The following is a 17,500-nucleotide window of genomic DNA, read 5'->3' as shown; positions in this document are numbered from 1 at the left end:
TCTAATAATTATAACTTCTTTTTGCTTTTTTGTGTGTTTATTTCAGATGCAGAGCAGATAAGAAGAGGTAAAACACACACACAGAGATGGCTGTGAGAGAGGCTGTAAGTTTTGTAGGATTGATTACATTACTGGTTATCAAAGTTAAGAGCGAGGGTGTCGAGAAAATAATTTTAATCACTTATCTAGCGTGTGTTATAAGTTCAAACTAACATTAATCCAACAAAATTAACCTAATTAACTTAATCAATGTAGGACGTATTAGACACAATAGAAGTAGTTTGATAAAACCTATTTAATCTATATGTTAATCAAACCTTTATTTACATCAAGTATAAGTAAAATAGTAATAATAAGGTATGTGTAAGTAGGATGGAGTCTGACAATGTAATTAGTGTGTGGAATAGACAAAGAAGGACAGAAAATGACCTTGAGGGAGTTTAAGCATTTTATTGGGATAACAAGACGTGTGGGCTACTGCAGGTGCAGGAGACATGAAGGAGTAGCTAGGCCCAAGGCCGGGTGAAGGCGCAGGAACACGGTGGCTTGGCTGAGCAGCGGGAGAAGTAGGGGAATAATCAGTGGGAGACCAGTGTGAAGGATAGGGAGAAAACAGTGGTGACATATCAGGGAGGCAGGAGCCTTCACGGCAGTTGTTAAGGTCAGGAGAAGTCTGTGTGCCCATGTCACGCGTAGAAGTGCTTTGCACAATGCGAGGAGGCAGAAAGGATTCTCTGGGACAGTTGGAGTAGAAATTGAGTAAGCTCAGCGGCAAGTGAGGAGAGCTGGAACTGGCGGAATTGTCTGCGAAGAATACCCATCGGAGACGATCTAGGAGGTATGCGTGGTGGAGCTGAGCAAAAAGAAACCAACAGAGATAAGATGTTAAACAGGGTAAAATCACGGTGACTGCTAGGCGCAGGCAAAAGATAACACACACTCAAGAGAAGAGTCTATACACTATGTAACAATCAGTTTAGAATGCACAATTAAAATATAACCTGAGCACTAAATAATATAATCAAGCACATGTATACAGGCAATCTAATACACTGATATAACTCAATTCAATAAAAGTAGAATAGCAAACAGCATTATAAAAGAATAAAGCATAACACTTACCCATTGCAGATGCAGGAAGACAAAATAGGCCACAAAATGGTTGTTCACACTTGAAAGACTGAAGCAATGTATGGTTGGGTCCAGAGAAAATAAGGGCTTTATACTCACTCATATATATATACACACACACACACACAGAGATGGCTGTGAGAGAGGCTGTAAGTTTTGTAGGATTGATTACATTACTGGTTATCAAAGTTAAGAGCGAGGGTGTCGAGAAAATAATTTTAATCACTTATCTAGCGTGTGTTATAAGTTCAAACTAACATTAATCCAACAAAATTAACCTAATTAACTTAATCAATATAGGACGTATTAGACACAATAGAAGTAGTTTGCTAAAACCTATTTAATCTATATGTTAATCAAACCTTTATTTACATCAAGTATAAGTAAAATAGTAATAATAAGGTATGTGTAAGTAGGATGGAGTCTGACAATGTAATTAGTGTGTGGAATAGACAAAGAAGGACAGAAAATGACCTTGAGGGAGTTTAAGCATTTTTATTGGGATAACAAGACGTGTGGGCTACTGCAGGTGCAGGAGACATGAAGGAGTAGCTAGGCCCAAGGCCGGGTGAAGGCGCAGGAACACGGTGGCTTGGCTGAGCAGCGGGAGAAGTAGGGGAATAATCAGTGGGAGACCAGTGTGAAGGATAGGAGAAAACAGTGGTGACATATCAGGAGGCAGGAGCCTTCACGGCAGTTGTTAAGGTCAGGAGAAGTCTGTGTGCCCATGTCACGTAGAAGTGCTTTGCACAATGCGAGGAGGCAGAAAGGATTCTCTGGGACAGTTGGAGTAGAAATTGAGTAAGCTCAGCGGCAAGTGAGGAGAGCTGGAACTGGCGGAATTGTCTGCGAAGAATACCCATCGGAGACGATCTAGGAGGTATGCGTGGTGGAGCTGAGCAAAAGAGACCAACAGAGATAAGATGTTAAACAGGGTAAAATCACGGTGACTGCTAGGCGCAGGCAAAGGATAACACACACTCAAGAGAAGAGTCTATACACTATGTAACAATCAGTTCAGAATGCACAATTAAAATATAACCTGAGCACTAAATAATATAATCAAGCACATGTATACAGGCAATCTAATACACTGATATAACTCAATTCAATAAAAGTAGAATAGCAAACAGCATTATAAAAGAATAAAGCATAACACTTACCCATTGCAGATGCAGGAAGACAAAATAGGCCACAAAATGGTTGTTCACACTTGAAAGACTGAAGCAATGTATGGTTGGGTCCAAAAAAAAGGGCTTTATACTCACTCATATATATATATACACACACACACAGACACACATTATAATATCTACATTTTGTCTACATTTCACTTGAACTAGGAGACCCAAAGCCTGCTATGATTATGCTTCACATGGGTTGGAGTGGAAGATCTTCTGCCATAGCGATCTCACCTCAACCCTATTGAACACATTGTAGCTGATTTTAGCGACAGTTGAACAAACGCAAATCTCCACGAAATCTGGTGGAACATCTTCAGACATACCATACCATCACAGACATATAAATAAACATCTCCCTGTTTTTCTGGCGTGTGTTAGTTTTGTGAGGACGGAATCCTGCATCTGGAAGCCGGTGGACTGGACGGTAGCTGACGTCAGCAGTTATTTCACGTTATTTCATGTTATTTCATATTTATCCCAAACCTTGTTTATTTTGTGTTCTGTTATTCTGTATATTCTGATTGTTCTTTGTATATAATTTTTTTTTTATATTAACATTTAATATTAATTTATATTTGTTAAAGTTCTAAGATTGATCTGTTGTTTTAAATAAACCTTTGAACCCTCTGTCATTTTATTTGTATTGGATGGTCAGGTGTCAGTTTTATTTGTTATCCAATGAGTGCCATCCAGAGAGCAGTATGGTAACCGATTATTGAGGGGGCGGGAAAAAGAAAACACACACACAGAGATGGCTGTGAGAGAGGCTGTAAGTTTTGTAGGATTGATTACATTACTGGTTATCAAAGTTAAGAGCGAGGGTGTCGAGAAAATAATTTTAATCACTTATCTAGCGTGTGTTATAAGTTCAAACTAACATTAATCCAACAAAATTAACCTAATTAACTTAATCAATATAGGACGTATTAGACACAATAGAAGTAGTTTGCTAAAACCTATTTAATCTATATGTTAATCAAACCTTTATTTACATCAAGTATAAGTAAAATAGTAATAATAAGGTATGTGTAAGTAGGATGGAGTCTGACAATGTAATTAGTGTGTGGAATAGACAAAGAAGGACAGAAAATGACCTTGAGGGAGTTTAAGCATTTTATTGGGATAACAAGGCGTGTGGGCTACTGCAGGTGCAGGAGACATGAAGGAGTAGCTAGGCCCAAGGCCGGGTGAAGGCGCAGGAACACGGTGGCTTGGCTGAGCAGCGGGAGAAGTAGGGGAATAATCAGTGGGAGACCAGTGTGAAGGATAGGGAGAAAACAGTGGTGACATATCAGGAGGCAGGAGCCTTCACGGCAGTTGTTAAGGTCAGGAGAAGTCTGTGTGCCCATGTCACGCGTAGAAGTGCTTTGCACAATGCGAGGAGGCAGAAAGGGATTCTCTGGGACAGTTGGAGTAGAAATTGAGTAAGCTCAGCGGCAAGTGAGGAGAGCTGGAACTGGCGGAATTGTCTGCGAAGAATACCCATCGGAGACGATCTAGGAGGTATGCGTGGTGGAGCTGAGCAAAAAGAAACCAACAGAGATAAGATGTTAAACAGGGTAAAATCACGGTGACTGCTAGGCGCAGGCAAAGGATAACACACACTCAAGAGAAGAGTCTATACACTATGTAACAATCAGTTCAGAAAGCACAATTAAAATATAACCTGAGCACTAAATAATATAATCAAGCACATGTATACAGGCAATCTAATACACTGATATAACTCAATTCAATAAAAGTAGAATAGCAAACAGCATTATAAAAAGAATAAAGCATAACACTTACCCATTGCAGATGCAGGAAGACAAAATAGGCCACAAAATGGTTGTTCACACTTGAAAGACTGAAGCAATGTATGGTTGGGTCCAAAAAAAAAAGGGCTTTATACTCACTCATTTTTTATATAAAATCAGAAAAAGGCCGAATATAAGGGGAATTGGAAAAAACAGGAACTCCAAATATGGTGTTGTTTGGAGGAATGAACACCAAGGCCAAAGATAAGGGGAATCGAAAAAGAGGGCAAGATCTGAAAATAAGGGGAATTACTCAAGGTGAAGAAATTAGAAAAAAAATAGAAAGATATGATGGCTACAGGGTATAAATACGAGCGTGAAACAAACAGTCAGTGTACTTCTTCACTTTGGCGTGCTCTATCATTTTTGATGTGCTGTTCATTTTGATGTGAAGTACCCACCTTTTATTGAGCTCATTGGAAAGTGTATGGAATAAAGAAGTTTTGCTTTTACTCATCCAGGACTGAGGATCCTTCATTGGCGGTTTGTGTCTATTATATTTGTGTTTTTTTCTAGAAATGGCTGGGCATTATTGGGAATCCTCTGAGCAAAGAATCCACCCTCGATGTGTCGCCTCAGAGACGGGCTCTGAGTTCCGACAAGGGATTATTTGTTTTCGGTGTGTAACTTTGGTAAAACGGGAGAGTGAGCATTGTTTTGGAGCTGGTTGAATTGGCCACGAAATTTCTACCGAAGTGGAGCAAACACCATAGCCATGTGTGAACTGCTACCCTATAGCCATGTGTGAAATTCTAATACATAGCTAGAAACCCACTTTGCCACCGAGTTTCTGAGTGAGTATGGACATTATAAACTAAAATGAAATTGACATTTTTGGACAAGAAATAGTTAAGCTCATTCGATTTTGTGAACTTTTGGCTAGTGTGCATCGGATGCTGCTGTAGCTGTTGCTACAGTACATGTGCTCAGGATTCGCGCTGTAGGCCGGAGGTGTCTGTCTTTTGCACGTGGACGAGACGGAGCTTCATGACGGGTTTCTTCATTGCGTATTTCACCATGGGATGGAACGGTTTGGATAGATGGTCACTATAATCTTTCTGTTACCAAGGAACCGTGAGTACAGACAATATTCTTTGGGAAGATTGCAACTGAGCTCCAACAAGCGCGCCAACGTTGTGGTACCACAAAACTGATGAAACTTATAGGTAGTATTGTTCATTTATTTTATGTGAATTACAATGACATGTTGAGATTGTAACTCATCTAGTTCTAAAAAATAAGAATACAAATACATTTTGAGTTTAACAATATAGGGTTATGGTGGTTAAGTACATGTGCATGGGAGTTTGATGCTCACAAGAAAAAAACAAATGAACGCAGTATAGCTATACTCAAGCTAACCAGGCCTCTCCGCACTCTAGCCAGAGTTGCATGTCCGAAGTGTAAGTTTAGTTTTGTGTATGCATCCTGATTTAAAATTTTAGTAACCTCTCATCAATTAATTTCCCCATGCACATGATAAATCCTGAAAAGTATAATTGAGAAAGAGGGTTATATATATATATATATATATACACCATAATTTCCGGACTAATAAGCGCACCCAAATATAAGCCACACCCACTGAATTGTAGAAAGATTTTTATTTTGAACATAAATAAGCCGCACCTGTCTATGAGACGCAGGTGTCTACACTGAAACTAATGAACTTTACACAGGCTTTAATGAAAGACACTGTCTGTTACACGGCTTGTATCTAAACAGTAGCCTACCAAGAAAGTCATTGTTCACTGTCTTCCTCCTTCCTTTCACAACTATTTCTCTCGAGAGTTTTTCTTTTAGCATCGTTGTGCGTTTAAACATCACCATCGGTGAATCTTTTCTCCCGATGCCGTGCAGCTCAGAACACCGGTGAAGTGTTTTTTCATGCCCGGTTGTTTTCAGCGTGACGAATGATTCTCTTTCCTGTAGACAGTGCGAGTGAGACATGAGTGAGCAGCAGGTCAAACGTCAGACGAACATCATCCATATTTATGATGTGGTGCGGCCCGATTCAGTGGGAGCGCATCTGAATTAATATAAAGAGTTTCATTAGTTCACCTTAAACCCTTCAGCAATTTCATTGGTCTAATGCAGTGGTTCTTAACCTGGGTTCGATCGATTATTTGAGGTAACTTTGCCTTTAATAATTATTTTCAACGGTCACAATTGCTTTATTAATATTGTTTTGTGGTAACTTTAGCTTAATCTATTGAGACAATGTTTGCTTTAGTAATAATCTCCTGTGGTAACCTTTTGCTTTTATAATAATCTTTTGAGGAACATTAGAATTAATACTAATATTCTGTGTTACATTTATCTTTAATTACAATCATTTGATGTAACTATAATAATAAATAATAATCTCCTGTGGTAATTTTAATTAAATAAATAATAAATAAATTTAAATAATCTCTTGAGGCAATAGCTTTTATTGATAATCTCTTGTAACTCTTGTAAATTTTAAAAGCCAATTTTAGCTTTAATAATGATTTCCGGTGGCAACTTTAGTTTTAATAATAATCTTTTGAGGAACATTAGAATTAATACTAATATTCTGTGTTACATTTATCTTTAATTACAATCATTTGATGTAACTATAATAATAAATAATAATCTCCTGTGGTAACCTTTTGCTTTTATAATAATCTTTTGAGGAACATTAGAATTAATACTAATATTCTGTGTTACATTTATCTTTAATAACAATCTTTTGATGTAACTTTAGCTATAATAGTATTCTTCTGTGGTAACTTTTAACTTGAATAATAAACTCCTGTGGTAACCTTTTGCTTTTATAATAATCTTTTGAGGTAACTATTTGCTTTAATGATAATCTCCTATGGTAACTTGAGATTTTATAATAATCTTTTGAGGTAACTATTTGCTTTAATGATAATCTCCTATGGTAATTTTAATTAAATAAATAATAAATAAATTTAAATAATCTCTTGAGGCAATAGCTTTTATTGATAAAATCTTGTGGTAATTTTCAAAATAATATTTTTTTGTACATTTTTGGTACATTTATCTTTAATAACAATCTTTTGATGTAACTTTAGCTATAATAGTATTCTTCTGTGGTAACTTTTAACTTGAATAATAAACTCCTGTGGTAACCTTTTGCTTTTATAATAATCTTTTGTGTTAACTTTGGGTTCAGTAATAATCTCTTGGGGCAATAGCTTTTATTGATAATCTCTTGTAACTCTTGTAAATTTTAAAAAGCCAATTTTAGCTTTAATAATGATTTCCGGTGGCAACTTTAGTTTTAATAATAATCTTTTGAGGGAACATTAGAATTAATACTAATATTCTGTGTTACATTTATCTTTAATTACAATCATTTGATGTAACTATAATAATAAATAATAATCTCCTGTGGTAACATTTTGCTTTGAAAATAATAACCTTTTGTTTGTTGGATTTTAAAATAATCTTTTGAGGTAACTATTTGCTTTAATGATAATCTCCTATGGTAACTTGAGATTTTATAATAATCAGGAATTCAACTCTAAACCAAATGTCATTTTCCCTGACTAAAAAGCAGAATTTCCATGACTAAATACCGGTTGCAAAGGCTAAGAATTTGTCGAGTTAACAGTAATTAGCTCACAACCTAATTAGCTACATTTTTAATTCTGTCAGCGCCCACTTATACTACCTAGCATAGTCTACGGCTAAGGTTATAGCTACATACCACTTTGTTCGGATGACCTGTGGGACTCAGTAAGCTTCAGGCAACACAAGATTTCTCCAGGGTCTTTGCTGGTGTTAAGCTGAGACGTAAACCACTGTGTATGCCGCCCTTAGTCACAATCCGAAGGCAGAGGTTCTTTCACTGATGTTTATTAAGCTTGACATCAACACCGAAATCAACACCGTAGAATTTACACCGTAGAACTGAATAAAAAGGATAAATATACAAAATACATTCAGTTACAAAGAAAAACATTAAATTTAGACAAAAAACTGAAAATAAACTTACATACCACTTTGCCTGCTTGTAGACTAAGAGTGGTAACTTCTTGCACAAACTTATTTTAATTAAACGTATCTTCTTAACAATAAGCATAGCAGCTTTCAATGCTCATCGTGGCTTTTTCTTGCATGCGGATACCCTCCAACTCTAATTCTCTTTTGAGCAAATCCCCAGTTCTTGTGGCAACTGCGGCTGTAAGCTCCAATCTTGGGATTGTTGTAACCTTTGTTGGGGCAACCCTTGATTTTCCCATAACGAGTGAACAGTGGACTTCTCCAGACCCTGTCACAGTTCTGAGGTAAGAATATATCCTGTCATGCTGGCATCTGAGAAATGGTGTAACCCATTTTGCTGGACATCTTTAAATGTTGATGGGACATAACAACGTGGTATCTTTAACATTGACAGGTTAGGGAGGTCTTGCAGCCAAGCTTCCCAATGTGGCTTGAGGTCATCAGGAAGTGGTTCGTCCCAGCCCATCTTGTCCTGACACATCCTTTGTATGGTTCTTTTCCCAACTAAAATGAAGGGAGCAAGGAATCCAAGAGGATCAAAAATAGTAGCTACCGTAGATAGCATTCCTCTTCTAGTGGAAGGATTTTCCTTTAGTAACACTCCAAAGTGAAACATGTCCGAAGCTACACACCATTTAACTCCAAGTGCCCTTTCCATTTTAGGTTCTCCTAGGTCCAAATCAAAGGCGGTTACACCCTCAGAACACTCTTCCTTTGGGATTGTTGAAATCACCCTTTTGCTGTTGGTGATGAATTTGTGCAAGCGGAGATTCCCAGTTTGACAAAGTTCTCTGGCTTCCTTCACAAGTTGGATAGCTTCATCATCTGAGTTTACACTTGCTAAGCCATCGTCAACATAAAAATTACGTTGTATGAAATTAACCGTAGCTTGATCAAATTTGCCTTCACCTTTTGCAGCAAGATGCTTGAGCTTGAAGTTTGCACATCCAGGTGAGGAGGCCGCCTCAAACAAGTGAACTTTCATGCGATAAACTGATGGTTGAGCTTCCATGTTGCCATCTTCCCACCACAGGAACCTACGGTAGTTTCGATCCTTTGGAGCAACATAAAACTGGTGAAACATACGCTCCACATCACACATTATGGCCACCTGCCCTTTCCGAAAACGACACAAGACTCCAATAAGGGTATTTGTGAGGTCAGGCCCTGTCTGTAAATGGTCATTGAGAGAAGTACTCTGAAATCTTGCTGAGCAATCAAAAACGATGCGGATCTTGCCTGGCTTCTGTGGGTGGTAAACCCCATGATGAGGTATATACCACTGCTGCGGATTGCCTACTTCCACCTCAGGAACCTTTTCGGCGTCGCCTCTGGTTATCATCTCAGACATGAAAGCCAGGTAGTCTCTGTAATATTGGTTATCCTTCCTTAGTCGTTTCTCTAGGGATTTAAGTCGATATTCTGCACAAGCCTTGTTGTTTGGCAGATTTGGGCTCTCACCCTTAAACGGCAATGGCATTTCGTAGTGTCCATCTTGATTTTGCTTAATGCCCTTGTTTAACTTCTCCAAAAACTGCAGGTCTTCTTGTGACACACAGAATTCTTCCTTATTCCTTTCAGCAAAATCCGACTCAAAGACCTTGAGAATATCTGTAAAAGTGATTTCCTTAACCTTGTTACTACACACAAAGTGAATTTCAGACTTGAGTTTGTGAGATGGTTCAACAACTTGCTTGACAATGATCCTATGACTCACACCAATTTCATCTTCATAGTCATCATGGTAGTCATTGTTGTCTAAATAATTGGCAACAAAAGTGAGTACACACCATGCTGCCAGATTACGGATCTCTTCCCTGTAGGCCGATTCGTCGTTGTTTTCGATCTGGCTGACCACGGTGGTGTCTTCTGCATTCTTGATAAAGATGTTGGAGTTATACAGAGAAGCACAATCGTGGGTGAACAGGGAGTAGAGCAGTGGGCTCAGAACACAGCCCTGCGGTATGCCATTGTTCAGAATGAGGGTTGAGGATACCTGGTTTCCCAACCTGACAGATTGAAGTCTGTTGGTGAGAAAGTCCAGAATCCATCTGCAAGTGGAGGTGCAGATACCCAGTTCACTAAGCTTAGTGATCAGTACAGTGGGGAGGACTGTATTGAATGCAAAGCTAAAGTCAATGAACAGCATTCTGATGTATGTGTTGCTCTTATCCAGGTGGGTGAGAGCAGAATAAAGAGCTGTGGAAACTGCATCCTCTGTTGACCTGTTCAGGCGATAGGCATACTGGTGTGGGTCCAGTGAAGGTGGTAGGCCCACAGTGAGGTGATTCAGGACCAGTTTCTCAAAGCACTTCATAGCAATGGGGGTGAGTGCAACCGGGCGAAAGTCATTCAGGCATTTAGCAGCTGAGTGCTTAGGCACTGGTATGATAGTAGTGGTCTTCAGGCATGTTGGTACCGTGGCTTGGGCCAGTGACAGGTTGAAAATGTCAGTAAAAACCTGTGCCTTTCGTGCATCCACTCTGCGACGTCGGCAGTTATTTCACGTCATTTCCCGAGCAGCCTCTCGCCTTCAGGATGCTGGTATGCGACTATATCTACTAAAGTCTACAACAAATTATCCGTTTAAGCCATGTAATCTATTAAAATTACGAGTGTCTTGTATTTATTTTATTGCAAACCTTCTTTAAAATGTCCATATCCTCTAACTAACATTCCATTCTGCATAATATTATCTCTCTCTCTCTCTCTCTCTCTCTCTCTATATATATATATATATATATATATATATATATATATATACCGTAATTTCGATCGAACCCCAGGGATTCGGTGAGTCAGTCTCAGGGGTTCGGCGGAGTTCAAGACACACACCCGACTCATATGATTCGTGAGCAGAAGTCACACTGATTTGCCTTAAATATTTATTATTATGTTTTTGTTTTTGTGTGAAAATCATGTTTTAATGGTTTATTGTTTAAGCCGCGGGGTTCAAAGTGTGGGAAAAAAGTAGCGGAGCTTATACTCCGGAAAATACGGTAATTCATAAAGACAGACTAAATATTGGCCAAGCCTATATATATATATATATATATATATATATATATATATATATATATATATATATATATATAGTGGTTGTCATGGTTACATAGAGTATACCTTTAAATTAGAAAATTATGCCAGCCAATCAGATACAAATATGCTAATCATAGGTGTTTTTTTATTGATTCTGTAGAGGACCCACTTCCAAGATGACGAGGCTTTCTGCTGAGATAATCGCACTCTCTCTCTTTCTATCGACACACCACCGATCTTTCTGCAGAGACCCACGAGCAGCTCACATACACACTCCATACTGGACTTTGAACTTCCCTGTACACAGTGGAACATTCCAGATATTTGTCTTAAAAATACTGGGGCACAACGTTACTTTAATCTTTGGGTTCCTACGAGGAGAAACATTTCCAATGTGATTAGTATATACGTGTAAATGTGACATGAATTCCACTAGTCCGAGCAATGAAATGAATGAACCCCCCCTCACCAGCAAACCCATCCCCCAGAAACGGTGGCTTTTTATGCTGCTGAGATGTTTTGGCCTTTTATATTAACTATAGCCATCATCATAATCTTCAGCGTGAACTTTAGCTTTTATGTTAATTATTTGATGTAACTTTGCCTTTAATAATTATTTTCAGCGGTCACAATTGCTTTATTAATAATGTTTTGTGGTAAACAAAACATCTTAATCTTTAGCTTTAATAATAATCTATTGAGACGTTTGCTTTAGTAATAATCTCCTGTGGTAATTTTTGCTTTTTATAATAAGCTTTTGTTAACTTCGAGTTCAGTAATAATCTCTTGCGGCAATAGCTTTTATTGATAAAATCTTGTGGTAACTTTCAAAATAATGTTTTTTTGTACATTTTGTACATTTTTGGTACATTTATCTTTAATAACAATCTTTTGATGTAACTTTAGCTATAATAGTATTCTTCTGTGGTAACTTTTAACTTGAATAATAAACTCCTGTGGTAACTATTTGCTTTTATAATAATCTTTTGTGTTAACTTTGGGTTCAGTAATAATCTCTTGAGGCAATAGCTTTTATTGATAATCTCTTGTAACTCTTGTAAATTTTAAAAAGCCAATTTTAGCTTCAATAATGATTTCCGGTGGCAACTTTAGTTTTAATAATAATCTTTTGAGGGAACATTAGAATTAATACTAATATTCTGTGTTACATTTATCTTTAATTACAATCATTTGATGTAACTATTATAATAAATAATAATCTCCTGTGGTAACTTTTTGCTTTAATGATAATCTCCTATGGTAACTTGAGATTTTATAATAATCAGGAATTCAACTTTAAACCAAATGTCATTTTCCCTGACTAAAAAGTGGAATTTCCATGACTAAATACCGGTTGCAAAGGCTAAGAATTTGTCGAGTTAACAGTAATTAGCTCACAACCTAATTAGCTACATTTTTTATTCTGTCAGCGCCCACTTATACTACCTAGCATAGTCTACGGCTAAGGTTATAGCTACATACCACTTTGTTCGGATGACCTGTGGGACTCAGTAAGCTTCAGGCACCACAAGATTTCTCCAGGGTCTTTGCTGGTGTTAAGCTGAGACGTAAACCACTGTGCTCCTGACTGGAGCTACAGTATCTCCCAAAAGTGAGTACACCCCTCACATTTCAGCAACCGTTTTAGTATAATCTTCTCAAGGAACAATACTTAGATATATTTTAGATTAGTCAGTGTGCAGTTTGGATATCAGTACAGATTTACTGTCCTCTGAAAATAACCCAACATACAGCCATTATTGTCTAAATAATTGGCAACAAAACTGAGTAGACACTAAGTGATAACAGCACCCTTGCACAGCCACATGTCTTATATATCATGTTCATGTTTTTGTCTGCTTGACAGGACCAAATTTGTGTATCTTGTATTAGAACAGTTAAAGTATGATTTGAGTACAATTCTCTCATACTGACCATGTCAGTAAAAACCTGTGCCAGTTGTCCAGCGCATGCTCTGAGAACACGTCCCGGTATGCCATCCGGGCCAGCTGCCTTTCGTGCATCCACTCTGCTAAACACTGAATAGACGTCCGTTGTTGAGAGTGAAAGTGGGCTGTAAGCAGTAGCAGAGTCCGTGGTTGGTGTAAAATGTCCTGTGCTTTGGTCAAAACGAGCAAAAAAGTGATTAAGTTCGTTCGTTTGGAAGGCACTGCTGGTTGGTTGAGCTGTAGGTTTGTAGTCTGTGATTGACTGGATGCCTTTCCACATGCGTCTGGGGTCAGAGTTGTGGAAGTGCTCTTCTATGTGGAGTTTGAATGTGAGCTTTGCTTTCCTGATGCCCCTTTTCAGGTTGGACCTGGCTCTGTTGTAGTCCTCTGCACTGCCAGATTTAAAAGCAGCATCTCTTGCTTTCAACAGGAGACGGACTTCAGAGTTCATCCACGGCTTCTGGTTAGGAAAGCATTTCACGTGTTTGACGGTAGTGACATTGTCAATGCACATGTTAATATGGTCCAAAACAGATGATGTGTAAGTGTCCATGTCTGTGTGAGAGTCCAGTGTGGCCTGTGAAGCGAACATGTTCCAGTCAGTATCCTGAAACTGTTGTTGTAGAGAAGAAATGGCCCCCTCTGGCCATACCTTTACTGTCCTCACAGCTGGTTCCACGCGTTTGATCAGTGGTGTGTATTTGGGTAGCATGAACAAAGAGAGGTGATCAGACTGACCCAAGTGGGGGAGGGGAATGGCTGTGTATGCCTCAGGTATGTTTGTGTATACCTGGTCCAGTGTTTTGTCCCCTCTGGTACAGCAGGAGACATTGCGGTGAAATTTTGGTAGAACAGATTTCAGGTTGGAATGGTTGAAATCTCCAGCAACAATGAAAGCTCCTTCAGGATGTGCAGACTGCTGTTTGCTGATAGCTGCATGCAGTTCCTCCATAGCTAGCTTAGCATTAGCATCCGGCAGAATGTACACTGCAGTCACAACAATGGCTGAGAATTCTCTCGGTAAATAAAAGGGTCTGCACTTAATCATCAAATACTCTAAATGAACAGAGCAATGACTTTCAGTAACAGTAGAGTCTGTGCACCATGAGTTGTTAACATAAATGCACAGACCTCCACCTCTGCGCTTACCAGAGTCCTCTGCCGTCCTGTCCGCCCGATAAACACTGCGACCCCCGAGCTCGATGGCGCTGCTGGGAATGTTGTTGTTGAGCCATGTTTCCGTAAAAATCATGACATTACATTCCTTAATCCGTTTGTGTGATGATATCCGGAGCAGCAACTCTATCGTTTTATTAGCAAGAGACTGTACATTGGCAAGGAAGACGCTTGGAATCGATGGTTGATGCGGGTTTAGCCTTAGCTTAGCCCTGATGCCGCCTCGCTTCCCCCTCCTTTGTTTACGGTCTCGCCGCCGGCGCTGTGGTCTCGCTGTCGGCCGAGCTGGATCAGCGGTCCGCGGTGTTCGGCCGATTTCCCGAGGGAGTTCAAAGTCCGTTGAAAAGTGAGTGTTATATTATAATGATAGTAGATATAATAATTGTAACTTATTTTGTGTTTTTATTTCAGCTCCAAACTGGACACTATAAGTTATACTGCAGATAAGAGAAGGTCAAACACACACACACACACACACACACACATTTACATATAAACGTTTAAAAAATCACCCGGTGGAAGGTTTTCTCCCGATGCCGTGCAGCTCAGAACACAGATGAAGTGCGTTTTTTCGTTTCCGTTCGGAAATTTGATTGGTCTAATGTTATGGGGTTCAGTTTTTTGGCTTGACGTTTGTGAAACCGGGAAAAACTCAGGAAAATTTCATAAATTAGCCGCATTGTTGTTTAAGCCGCGGGGTTCAAAACGTAGGAAAAAATGTGTCCACAGATGCTCTCATAAACGCTCTAAGGTGCTTTGTTAGCCTTAGAGGAGCTGTTAGCCAATTTCGCTGTGATCAGGGTTAAAATTTTGTGGGAGCTAAGAATGAGCTCAAGGAAGCCCTTACACAATGTGACACAAAGGTATTGGAGACCTTTCTGGCAGATAAGCAGTGTGAGTTTGTTTTTAACGCTCCTTCTGCAAGTCATGCAGGTGGCATTTGGGAGCGTCAGATTCGGTCCATTCGAAGTGTGTTGAATGTTACAATTGCACAATGTCAAGGAAGACTAGATGAGGCCTCTCTCAGAACACTATTTTACGAAGCAATGGCTATAATAAACAGCCGTCCATTGCATGTCGATGTAATCAATGACCCCATGTCACTAGAGCCATTGACTCCAAATCATCTTATCCTGATTAAACCCAAGACTGCCTTACCCCCTCCTGGAAAGTTTGTTAAGGAGGACATGTATGCTGCAAAAAGGTGGTGATTGGTGTTGAACGGCGATCGGTGGATGCTTCATGTTAAAGAGTACAAACTGAAGACATGTTCCAATAAACGATCTACACCTGTATAGAGACTCTCTGTTCATTTATCGATGCCAAGGGCTTATAGTCCGGAAAATACAATAATAATTGTAAATTCTTTTTACTTTTTTTTTATTTTTATTTTTTTTGTGTTTTTATTTTAGCTGCAGTGTGTATAGAAGGAGGTAAAACACACAAACACACACTTACACACTCAACAACACATAAAAACACACTCAATCTCACATACACAAAGACACTTACTCACATATATACACACAAACTAAAACACACACACACACACACACACACTCACTCACACACACACACTCAGTCACTCACACATTCACACATTCATACACTCACTCACTCACACACACACACTTACACACTCACATACAAACACACACACACACTAACTTACACATTCACTCACATACACACACACACACACACACTAACACATTCACTCACATACACACACACACACACACTAACACACATTCACTCACACACACACACACACATACACACAGACACTAACATACACACACACACTTACACATTCACTCACACACACACACACACACAGACACTCACTCACACACACACCTACTGACACACAGACACACACATTATAATAATAGTAGATATAATAATTGTAACGTCTTTTGTTCCTTTTTTTTATTTCAGAGGCAGTGCAGATATCAGAAGGTAAAACACAAACACACATTTACACACTCAAACACACATAAAAACACACTCAACCTCACATACACACAGACACTCACTCACACACACACCTACTGACACACACAGACACACACATATATAATGATAGTAGGTGTAATAATTGTTACTTCATTTCACTTTTTTTTTTCTTTTTTTGTGTGTTTTTATTTCAGCTGCAGGGCGGATAGGAGCAGGTAAATAACACAAACACACACTTACACACTCAACAACACATAAAAACACAGTCAATCTCACAGACACATATACACACACATATAAACACACACAAACACATACTCTAATGTTAGTAGATATAATAATTGTAACTTTTTCCCTTTTTTTTTTACTTTTCTGTGTTTTTATTTCAGCGGCAGTGCACATATCACCAGGTAAAACACACACACACACTTACACACACTCACACAGTCACACACTGGTAATACACTCAAACACACACACACATATATATGTATATGTATAATATTTTATTTATTTATTTTATTTATTTTTATATAACATATTTTTTTTTTTTTTTTTTTTTTTACTTTTTGTGCGCAGATAAGAAGAGGTAAAACACACAAACACATAAAAACACACTCAATCTCATATACACACAGACACTCACTCACTCACTCACTCTCACTCTGGTAATACACACAAACACTGACAACACATATATATATATATATATATATATATATATATATATATATATATATATATATATATATATATAAACACACACACATATATATATATATATATATATATATATATATATATATATATATATATATATATATATATATATATATATATATTTAAATCATATTGTATTGATTTATTTTATTTATATTTAAATATAATAATTGTAAATTCTTTACACTTTTTTCCTTTTTGTGTTTTAATTTCAACTCCAAACAGGAGACCACACAGTAAAACACACAAACACACTTACACACTCAATCTCACATACACACAGACACTCACTCACACACACACACACACACACACACACACACACACATTTACATATAAACACACACATATATATATATATATATATATATATTTATTTTATTTTATTTATATTTATATCTAATAATTGTAACTTCTTTTTGCTTTTTGTGTAGAGCAGATAGGAGAAGGTAAAACACACACTTACACACTCAAACACACATAAAACACACTCAATCTCACATACACACAGACACTCACTTACTCACATACACACACACACACAGTCACA

General features: G+C 38.1%; 1 long non-coding RNA gene across 1 annotated transcript; it reads left to right on the top strand.

Annotated features, from left to right (window-relative positions):
* The first annotated feature begins 37 nt into the window (after positions 1–37).
* On the top strand, positions 38–2,942 carry LOC124378486. Its single transcript, XR_006924246.1, has 2 exons — positions 38–67; positions 2,694–2,942. It is a non-coding gene; the product is annotated as an uncharacterized LOC124378486 (long non-coding RNA).
* The last annotated feature ends 14,558 nt before the right edge of the window (positions 2,943–17,500 follow it).

This window comes from Silurus meridionalis, chromosome 24 (assembly GCF_014805685.1).
Source record: "Silurus meridionalis isolate SWU-2019-XX chromosome 24, ASM1480568v1, whole genome shotgun sequence".
NCBI lineage: Eukaryota > Metazoa > Chordata > Actinopteri > Siluriformes > Siluridae > Silurus > Silurus meridionalis.
The sequence above is the reverse complement of the archived record's forward strand: the minus strand, read 5'-3'. Positions and strand labels throughout refer to the sequence as shown.